Raw genomic sequence first — 11,420 nt, 5'->3', positions numbered from 1 at the left:
AACTTCTCACCTCACAAATATCTTATCTGGAACAACAGAGATATTTTATTTAAAAATAAATCACTTTTCCTGGAAACTTGGGTCCAGAATGGGATCCTATTGCTGGCTCAGCTGGTTAATAAAGAGGGACAACTACTTACTTACAACGACTTTATTGCACTATATAATTTTCCAATCAGTGTTCAGGAATTCTCAATGGTGCTTGGTGCCATACCCTCAGGGACTTTAATGTTATATAAAAACACTGACAGCTCAATATCTACCTCAGTCACTCTCCCTGATCCAGCTGAGTCACCAACAGGAAAACTCTACTTTTCACAAGAACTTGGTAACAGCAATAAGAGAATACGTAGTTTATTCCAGGAAGATATCGTCTATCTCCTGTATATAATATCTTATTGGAACCGATATGTTCCAGATATCAAGTGGAAGACAGTCTGGATGATCCCCCATAAATATTTGATTGTAAATAAGGTGAAAGAAGTCTCATTTAAAATTCTACATAAATGTTATCCAGCCAGTCACTACATGGTAAAATTTAAAAGGGACATAAATACTAATTGTACTTTCTGTGGGGATCATCCAGAAACTGTGACACATCTTTTTTGGTACTGTTCTTTTACACAGAGATTCTGGAAGGAATTTAGCAGTTTTGTTATTGTCCATATTTTAAGGGAGTTTTCTTTACGATGGGAAAATGTTTTATTCTGTTTCTTTAAGTTCCCCAAGAAGAATGATAAATGTTTTTTTATGATAAATTTGTTAACCCCCACTCCACCTCACCCCACCCCACCCGCTCCGCCGAAATGCAAATTCTCAGATTGTCAGAACAAAAAGTGGAAGTTTCGCTAACAAAAAAAGGCTTAGTGTAACGATGTAAAAGAATTAACATGGTTTTGTTGTGGTTAAATTCCTGTTAAACTTGGGATCGCAACCATGGGTTTATTTTTGAAAGATTTGATTCCGAAACCTTTAATTTGAAAATCTGCAGCGGAAGTCTGCCACTCCTAAACTGGTCCCGTTAGTAGCAACAAAGCTTTTGCTGTGGTAAGTTCATCCTCAGTCCGCCCTGACTGAACATGAGTTAAAAACATATTTGAAGATGCTCATTGAGGTTAACATGACAGTGCATTATCAGCATGAACTGCCCATACAGTAGCATCTAAGTAGGTTTCGGTTTTATGATCTTGTTTTGAAATTAATGGGTTAGACGGTAGGGAAAAATGGACACGCTGAGGCTAACAGCTAGAGGAGACTGTCGTGTCTAATAATTTGAAACTTCTCTTGATAGTTTGGGCGGAATCCTGTTGCTGGAAAACCCATGGTTATTCATGTCCCGTATTGTTGCAGGTATGTGTATTTTGAAACATGTATTTGGTTGAGCTGCAGGTTAATTCTGTTTAAGAAATACTGCTTATTAAGTTTTGTCCAGTAGATAGCAGCATTGTTCAATTTACTATTGTACATAAAAGGAAATTTTGGCTTTGGTCTGGAAGTTTATTTATTTTCACATGAATATGAATGTGCATTTAAGTGAATTAAGTTTTCTTTTTTTTTACCTAAACCACAATGCAGTAATATTTTTATTTTTTTCCTGTAATAAGTTTTGTTGCCATCTTAGTTTTCAATCAATTTTTGGTTTTGATTTATTTTGAGGAAATTAAGAGGAGCAAATCATTTGTTCTTCCTGTTAGTAGCAACGAAGCTTTTGCTGTGTTTGGGCGGAATCCTGTTGCTGGAAACCCATGGTTACTCATGTCCCATATTGTTGCAGAGACCCACAAAAGGGGAATAAGCCACGCCTGAGCTCTACCCATCTCGAGTCCAGAGAGTTTTACTCATACAGCACCGGAGATAGAGACTGAGAGGGGTTACATTAGCCACAGCGTTTTTTCCCCCCTATAAGACTGATTATTAAACTGATTTCATGATGCAGCTTTATGGAGCTCTGATTCTGTGTGTGACTCTGTCTGCAGGTAAGAAAACATTTCATGTTGGTCCTGTGTGCTTTTACAAATAAACAAATGTATCGACTGTTAAAGGTGGTCTTAAAGCCTGTAAGGGAAGTGAAAGTTAAAAAACTCAATGACCAGCTTGTGAGGAAACAGAAGCAGAAAAATTATATATCTTGTTTAAATATATATGAAGACTTTAGTTGTTATAGAATTTAGTTATTCAGTTTAAAACAATTGTTTATGGTTTGATTAGTATTTACTTTAAGCGAGACTTTAAACATTTCCTGTTTGATTTTGTTTCACTTCCCATTTTGAACTCTCATCAACAGGCATAAAATGAAAATATAAACCGCAAATAATTACTAGAAATTTGTGAAAGTGTGTTGTTTTTATTTCTATAGTATGTGGATTACGATGCTACACATGCTATGGCGTTGATCCTAAATCCTGCATAGAGAGCAAACCTTGTGCTTTCACCTTGAACCGTTGTTACTCTCTCAGAGTAAGCGGTGAGTCGTTTACTCATATCAGACTTGATAACTGACAGGTCTAAACATGCACAGTGATGAAGCACAGCATGCTTTGTAAAGTGGTTTCTGAGAGTTTTCTCCTCATGTCTTGCAGGCGTTGACTTGGCTAAACAACTTATAAAGATTAATGTGCTATAGGTGCACAGTTGTGGACCCTAAATCCTGCACAAACACCACATCTTGTTCTGATGTCTCCAACCGTTGTTACTCTCTCAGAGTTGGCAGTGAGTAGTTCACTCGTATTGGAAGCTCTGTCTAAAACCAAGTACAAATGCTGAATGTTCACTGCCTATTAGTCACAACATGTTTTTAAAGTAGTCTGAAAGTTTTCTAATTGTGTCTTGCAGGTGCTAACATAGCCATGAAGGACTGCCAAAACAGTGCATTATCTGTTGGCTCTATGACTTGCTGTAAAGACGACCTGTGTAACAGCACTATTCCAACTGGTCCCAGTGCCGTCCTGCTGCTTGTATCCTCAGCAGTCATCAAATTCCTTTTCCAAGGCTGTGGAATGATCTTTCCATGCTGCACTTTTTTCTGATTTTATTTTGTAGAACTAAAGATGAAATAAAATGTGTTGGAGTGAAATTATAAAAAACAAAATTAGAGAAGTTCAGAGTTATTAATTCCAATCATGTGTTGCTTGAATGCAATGTTTTCCCTAAAGCAAATAAAAATGCAAACAGAAAATATATTTGCATATTTTTGGAAAAGTTTGAACTGGGATTGAGAAGAAGGCAGGATTTCTTTTGTTTATTTCATTTTACTAAAGCAAAGAAGGTTTTAAGTGGGGGTGGAGAAAAGGGTGAATCTGAGGTCAGTAAGAGGAACTCGACACGATAAGTCACAACTTCAATATTTCCTAAACACCAAAGGTTCAAATATCAGTTTTTAGGTTTCATTTTCACATAAAGTTGATCTGATTCAAGTTGAAGTTTCAAGTGCCTTGGAGAGATTAAATCTCTCGGCTGGCTTGGAAAAAAGTCATCCACATGTCCCCACGGATAAGCAGGAAAAGGTGGCTAGAGTGAGGCATTTCTAGGCTTCCTGCTCTGACTGCCAACCTATGACTAGAACCCAGGCAAGCATTAGAAAATGGATGGATAGTTGGAAACATTGTTTATCTGCCTTTTACTGTAATATATTTGAGATTACAAATATTATAAAAGAGATAGGAGGTGAGTTTTTATAATCAACCTAGGTCTCCTTTTATGTTGTTGCAGTGAAAGACCACATGAGAGCGCTCAAGCAGATTGGATTTCTGTAGACAGATCGGTGAAACCAGAAGAACATGACTAAGTAACACTGAAAATGATATAATTCGGATGTTAATGTTAAGCTACCCCCCCACCCAAGGATCTCATTTTCTCTTTATTTTATGTATGTGTTCGAAATTTGGCTTTATTCATTTTTTTTTAAATCTTGGATACATGTCCCAAATTCAAATTGGTCCAATTTTAATATTAGACAAAAATAACTAAAAAAATAAAAATACAAAGTGCAGTTTTTAAATGATGATTTTTATCTATTAAGGGAACCAAGCTACCCAAAACTACCTGGGCCCATGTGAAAAAGTAATTACCACAGAATTCTAATAACTGGTTGTGTCACTTTTCGCAGCAAGTGACACAACACTGCAATCCAGTGGTTGAAATATCTGGTATTTATTTTTTCATATTACTGTGAATAAATCCCCTGTTTGCAGAATCAACCATATTCCAGAGTTTCTGAACAAAATGGACCTCTGTAAGGTCATGCCAATCAATCTCAATTTTATTTTAAGTCCGGACTTTGACCAGGCTTCATTTTGATTTTTGAGCCATTCAGAGGTGCACTTGCTGGTGTGTTTTGGATCACTGCGCTGCTGCATAACCTGACTGTGCTCATCACCGGACATTCTCCTTCCAGATTTTCTGATAGAGAGCAGAATTCAGGATTCCTTTGCAGACTAATAGATCTCTGTGACTTTGTTTCTCATATGTTGTTGAGTTTCTTTAGATCTTGACTTGATGTGTTTTGAGCTCATTTAGCTAATTTCACTAGAAATCACTTTGGTAACTCTTGTCCTCCAGTTGTTGACCTGCCTTTCTCTTTTTCTCTCTTATCCACATGGTAAACATGGTATATTGATATATAGAATTCAATTAAGCCACTTGGCAACTAGACCTGGCAGCATGGTGGTTAGCACTGTTGCAGTACAGGAAGAAGGTCCTGAGTTCAATTCCATCATCATGCCGGGGGTCTTTCTGTGTGGAGTTTCCATATCCTCCCCAGGTAAGATAAGATAACCTTTATTAGTCCCACACGTGGGAAATTTGTTTTGTCACAGCAGAAAGTGGACAGTGCAAAAGTTATAGAGCAAAAATTAGAATACAATACGAATAATATACTGTACACAACTGTACAGAATAGAATAGAATAAAATAAAATACTATATACAGTAGAATAAAATAGAATAAAATATACAATAGGATAAAAATAGAATACAAATTCTATATACAACTGAGTAAAAATACAACTTTGTCAGAAAAGAGTATTGCACTTAGTCTTATTGCACATGTGTGGGTTTGTGTGTTTGATCAGCTGCAAAAGTCTTTGTTGTGGAGTCTGACAGCGGTGGGGAGGAAAGACCTGCGAAATCTCTCCATCCCACATCGTGGGTGCCGCAGCCTGCCACTGAAGGAGCTGCTCAGTGCTGTCACAGTCTCATGCATGGGGTGGGAGATGTTGTCCAACAGGGATGACAGCTTAGCCACCATTCTCCTGTCACTCACCACCTCCACTGCATCCTAGAACAGAGCTGGCCCTTCTGATCAGCCTGTTCAGTCTCTTCCTGTCCCCGGCAGAGATGTTGCCACCCCAGCAGACCACACCATAAAAGATGGCTGAGGCCACCACAGAGTCATAGAAGGTCTTCAGGAGTGGGCCCTTCACTCCAAAAGACCTGAGTCTCCGCAGCAGGTACAGTCTGCTCTGCCCTTTCCTGTAGAGGGCGTCTGAGTTATGAGTCCAGTCCAGTTTGTTGTTCAGATGAACACCAAGGTACCTGTAGCTGTCCACAGCCTCAATGTCCATACCTTGGATGTTCAGTGGTTGCAGTAGTGGGTACTCCTGCTTCCTCTCATAGTCCAAAGACATGCAGTTAGTTGTGATAGGTTAACTGATCAGTCTAAACTGCCCATAGGTGTGAATGTGAGTGCAAATGTTTGTCTCTGTGTGTTAGCCCTGTGACAGACTGCCGACTTGTCCAAGGTGTACACCAGCGCCCCCCGTGACCCTGAAAAGGGTAAGCGGAAGAGAACGGATGGCATTTAGACTCTGATAGCCGATCACAGCAGAATGGAATCCCAGGGTGATAGGAATTATGCCAGGATGTTGATGATGGAGATGGGGAGGAGGTAGTTGCACAAAGGTGTGTGCAAGGAAGAAGCAGTGAGATTTAAAATACCCAGAGTGAAGGCTAATTGGCCAGAAGAAGGAAGAAAGATGATTAGACTAGTGATGTCAGCAATGAGCTTGACAGCATGGGAAAGGGGAAGTAATGTAAAACATAGTCTAAGGAGCTTGGAAAGAAAAGCGTCTGGACTTCTTTAAGTTGCTTGAAGATGTTTCACCTCTCATCCGAGAAGCTTCTTCAGTTCTAAAGGTCAAATGGTGGAGAGTCCCAGATATAAACCCAGTGGGAGTATCCCCCCAAAGAGGGACAAAGGACCCCCTGATGATCCTCTACCTAATCACATGAGCCACGGTGTGAAAACGGGTGTGGGTCACAATCATCCAGGGTTTCGGGTGAGCTCTTTGTGAAACCTGGACCCACCCTATCATGTGATTTCCTGAGGTCAGATGGCCCAGGATGTGAGTGGGCATTAAGGCATCTGGGAAGGGATCTCAAAACTGGATTATAGATGGCAGACGGTTGGAGTCGTAAACCACCGCCTCTGTTCAAAGATGGTCGCTCACAGTGGACATAAATGGCTTCTTTCACTCCTCTTTCAAACCATCTGTCCTCTCTGTCCAAAATGTGAACATTGGCATCCACAAAAGAGTGACCTTTGTCCTTCAGATGCAGATGGACTGCTGAGTCTTGTCCCGTGGAGGTGGTCTATGTTGTGCCATGCGCTTGTGAAGTGGCTGTTTGGTCTCTCCAATGTAGAGGTCTGGGCATTCCTCGCTATGCTGTACAGTGTAGTGAGGATTAGGTAGAGGATCATCAGGGGGTCCTTTGTCCCTCTTTGGGGGGATACTCCCACTGGGTTTAAATCTGGGACTCTCCACCATTTGAACTTTAGAACTGAAGAAGCTTCTCGGATGAGAGGTGAAACGTCTTCAAGCAACTTAAAGAAGTCCAGACGCTTTTCTTTCCAAGCTCCTTAGACTACGATGACCTGGATGACTGAGAACCTTCACAGACACAATGTAAAACATAGAATAGCCACCAAACACCCAGGAAGCACAGATGTGTCATTACAGATCTTCCTTATTGAACATACTTGTTGACCTTATGAAACATAAAGCACGATAAAAAAATCTGATAAAATTGTACTTGAGGCAATGCTATACTCCAATCAAACAGACCTTCAGAAAGAAGCATGATAAAAATTTATGTCTTATGATGAGTACATTGTAAGTTTTCACCTAAAGTTTTGTTATCAATTTATTTTCACACATTTTATTTAATATGATATAGTTTTTTGTTTGTTTTTTTTAGCAAGAATCTAATGCATATCCTTAGTTCTTGTCTTCCTTTCCATAAATGGAAAGTCTGACAGTGCTGACATTTAACAGGGTGTGGTTATTTGCACACTTTCTAGGAGGCTTTTTGAAGAGATGCGAATGCTCAGGTTCTGAAAGCAGATTAGGAAGATGAGCTAATAAAGAAAGGCTCAGCACTCGGAAGTATAGGAATCAAGAATCTGTTCTTGCTGAGAATGCATAAACTTCACACTTATGCTACTGTCCAGTTTTAAAGCTTCCATTAATCAGTTTTTAAATGTAAAACAATTCTGGGTTCCCTTGAAAAGCGCTTTATAAATTTATTATTTATTGTTATTAAATTATATGAAGAACCTCTCCCGTCTTTTGGCTATGACTCACAGTGACTGACAGGGTTGTCACTTTAGGGGGCGTGGTTATATGGACCACTTGGTAGGAGGCTCTTTGAAGAGATATAAAAGCTCAGGTTCTGAAATCAAACTAAAAAGTTGAGCTGAGCAAGAAAGGATTAGCGAAGGGATTAACAGCAGCTTTTGCTCTCACATGGCTGAGTTTATGATGCAGCTTTATGGAGCTCTGATCCTGTGTGTGACTCTGTCTGCAGGTAAGAAAAAATGTACTGATGTTTAAAGGTAAAAAGTTAAAGAAATAGTTTAACAATTCAATACTGAGTTATATAAACAGCCTGTGATGGAACTGAAATGAACACTGTATATATTTTTTATTTAATCATTGAGACTTTAATTTTAAAAATAAGTGTGGTTTTAAAGATATGTAGTATACATCAGACTTTAAGGGAGTAATTTCCTGGTTAAGAAAACAGGCTTAAAAACATACAAACATATTTACTTATTATGTGGTCAATAGAGAAATATTTTCCAGACTGAGAAGACTTCTTAAGATTTCACTTCTTATATATGATCCAATTTCTGGCAAATCTCTCAAAGGGCATAAAAAGCTCAAAATAATTTCTAACTTGTGTGAAATTGTGTTCTTTTTATTTCTATAGCACATGGATTAAGATGCTACACATGCACAGCTGCCGATCCTAAATCCTGCACAGACACCACATCTTGTCTTCCTGGCTTCGAGCGCTGTTACTCTCTCAGAGTAGTAGGTGAGTTGTTATCTCATATCTGAAGCTCTATCTAAAACTAAACACAAATGCTGAATGTCTGCTGGCTCTTAGTCACATCATGTTTTCTAAAGTTCTTTCTGAGAATTTTCCCCTCATGTCTTACAGGTCTTAATGCAGTTACAAAGGGCTGCCTGAACAGTGCAGCATGTGTTTGGCCTATGTCTTGCTGCGAAGGGAACCTGTGTAACAGCGCTATTCCAACTGGTCCCAGTGCCATCCTACTGCTGGTATCCTCAGCCATCCTCAAATTTATTTTCTGAGGCTGAGGAATGTTGTTTCCCTGCTGCACTGTTTTCTGATTCTATTTTGTACCAGTAGGGAAGAAATAAACAACTTTGAAGTGACTGAAATAAAACTGTTATTGCTATTTTCATCTGTCATTCAGGGAAGTTCAGGGTTTGACCTATCAAAATACTGTATTGCATGAATTTAATGTTTTCCAAAGCAAATAAAAATGCAAACAGATATTTGCATATTTTGAATACTTTGAACTGTGTTTGGGAATATGTCAGAGTCTTTTGGTTTATTTAATTTTACTACAGCCAATGAGGGCTCAGAGCACAGGTAGGCTGCTGTGTGATGTATTTGGTTTTAACCAAAATAAAAGTGAACAAACTTAATGTCACTTCAAAGACAAGTAGCCTATTTGTGTACTTCAACAGGAACTCAACATTAAGGAAGTCACATCATAAATATGTCCTAAATCCAAAAGGTTTTAGTTAGGTGTGTTATCTCTAAGATCAGATCAGAGCAGGACACTGGTGGTTAGCACTGTTTTACCTCACAGCAAGGAAGCCCTGAGTTTGACTCCACCATTTGGCCGGGGCTTTGGGTTTGGAGTTTACATGTTGGGCATCCCTGTCTCTGGCCTAACAACAGCTGGGATAGGCTTACAGGAAAGGAAATGTTGGTTCTCTTTCTTACATTATAATAAAACAGTATAGTCTAGACAATAGTTTTAGGGTGATGGGCTGTATTGGAGAGACACTTTAAAGGATACAGTGCTCTTTGGATTATTTGGGTCCTTCCTGATTTCTTTTTCTTGTTTTTTATTTGGTTTGTTTGTTTTTTGTACCTTTTCAAACTTTAATGTTTCAGATCATCAAATTATTTTAGAAAATCCTGAAATTTTGTAAAATCTTTGGGAAAAGGGAAATTTTAAGAAATAGGAATTTAGGAATCCTTGCAGATTATCAGGTTTGGGTGTGTCTATAGTGAAACAACTTATCTTTCAAAAAAAAATCTGGTTAATCACTATCAATTTATAATTTAATAAGGGGGAAGTTACTTTTTCACATAAGGCCAGGTAGGTTTGGATAAATGCATTAAAAACCGTATTTGGTATTTGCTGACGTTAACTTTTTCTAATATAAAAATGTATTTATTTTTGTTTTGAAACATTTAGGAGTGATGCATGCAACAACAAAATAAAAAATAGCTAGTAAGGGAGGAAATACTTGTTCATAGCACTGTATACTTAATCCAGGAAACTGGTGGATTCAAGTAACCCGGGTAGAAATGCAGCATACCGGAACAGGTTGAGCTCAGACTGTCTGACTGTCATTTAGCTGGTGTGTTCGGCCCTTGACTGTAATGTTGTCTGTGACGTGGCCTATGCAACTATGAGTAGCAACGTCCATTTACAGTATTGGTAATGTCATGTGTATCCACCAGTTAAGCAGTGTGGAGACATAAATTTAAAGCCTTGTTAACTTTATATACTAAGGCTGCAAAAATTTATTAAGTTGAGCAGGTAACTTGATGATATTTTTATTTATTTTTCTGCTGCAGTTCTTCTGTAGCGTCATCACCACATAAACACAACATTTGCGACTAAAAATAGACCTGTGGTAGGAACTTATCTAAGAGCATGCATGTGAATAAAAATTATGGCAGCATTAAATGGTAAATGGCCTGTACTTTACCTAGTCCCTAAGGACCCCAAAGCGCTTTACACTACATTCATTCACCCATTCACACACTGGTGATGGCAAGCTACATTGTAGCCACAGCTGCCCTGGGGTGCACTGACAGAGGCGAAGCTCAGGCAGGCCCCAATTTTTAAACAAAATGACTGATGACAGTAGCATTGAAGATGATGCTGTCATTGTTTAACACAGAACTGGGCTCTGTCTGCTTGAGTTCTTATGATGTATTAAAGTAATTGTCAGGGTCTGACGGTCCCCTACTGGTCAACCGGCCTGTGTTGTGTGTGTATGTTTTTCCTGTCTCTTTCACATTGAACAACTGAACAATTGTAGCCTTTATCACTGTAAATAAATGCACTGTTGTTCATTCAGAGCTCCGTGCCAGGGTCCACTCATTCACGCCCCGTGACAGAACACTCCAGCAGGCCTTGGACCCAGCGAACTCACCCCCCGTCCAGCATGAATTTTTGGTTCACGGGGAGGTTTTGGAATGCCATGAGAAAATGATGAGACACTTCGTTAAGAAACAGACGGCATTACGTCAGGTGGTATCGGACCTACAGCGTATGTTGCTCACTACACTAGGCACCTCTGCTAATGCTCCTCCACATAATCCATCACTAAATGCTCCCGCTGCCTGTCCTCTACCACCTTCGCCGCCGCGCACCAGCATGAAGACATTATGCCAAACAAGTGCAATAAACTACAAAAAAATTGAAAATCGTTTTTGTTTTTAAAAAATATATATTTCTAGTGAGAGAAATTTAAGAGGTTTAAACCCCAAAACTGTAAATACAAAAAAGTTGTATTTACAAAAAGACTTTTAAAAACACCAGTATAGGCTTCCTGTTTTAATTTGACAGTCATGCGTTTCCATGTTCAATGTGTTTAGTTTTGCTTCCCATGTGGCATCACGTTCATTTGTGTCAGCTGTGTTCTCCGTGTGTTTCCACTTCCCTCGTTACCCTTCTGTGTATTTGAGTCCTCTGTCTTCCTTTGTTCAGTGTCAGGTCATCTGTTGTCTTTTGAGCCATGTCTCCGATATGTATTTATTGACACAAGTTTTACATTTATGGTTGTTCATGTTTATTTTTAGTTTTCCCAGTTTAAGTTACTGTTTATTTTTTTCTCAGTTCGCCTTGTGTATTGTAGTGAT

The 11,420-nt window shown here is 38.9% G+C and overlaps 1 long non-coding RNA gene across 2 annotated transcripts; it reads left to right on the top strand.

Moving 5' to 3' along the window:
* Positions 1-1,069: 1,069 nt before the first annotated feature.
* LOC134638761 (uncharacterized) lies at positions 1,070-8,315 on the top strand. 2 transcript variants are annotated; one of them, XR_010095281.1, is made up of 8 exons: positions 1,070-1,166; positions 1,292-1,350; positions 1,775-1,976; positions 2,357-2,464; positions 2,580-2,709; positions 2,833-4,759; positions 5,069-5,446; positions 8,208-8,315. It is a non-coding gene; the product is annotated as an uncharacterized LOC134638761 (long non-coding RNA). The 2 variants fall into 2 exon arrangements; XR_010095280.1 differs by lacking the exons at positions 1,070-1,166; positions 1,292-1,350 and having other exon boundaries at positions 1,693-1,976.
* The last annotated feature ends 3,105 nt before the right edge of the window (positions 8,316-11,420 follow it).

The sequence above is a fragment of the Pelmatolapia mariae genome, linkage group LG12 (genome assembly GCF_036321145.2).
Source record: "Pelmatolapia mariae isolate MD_Pm_ZW linkage group LG12, Pm_UMD_F_2, whole genome shotgun sequence".
Taxonomy (NCBI): domain Eukaryota; kingdom Metazoa; phylum Chordata; class Actinopteri; order Cichliformes; family Cichlidae; genus Pelmatolapia; species Pelmatolapia mariae.
This window is presented reverse-complemented; position numbering and strand designations above follow the sequence as displayed.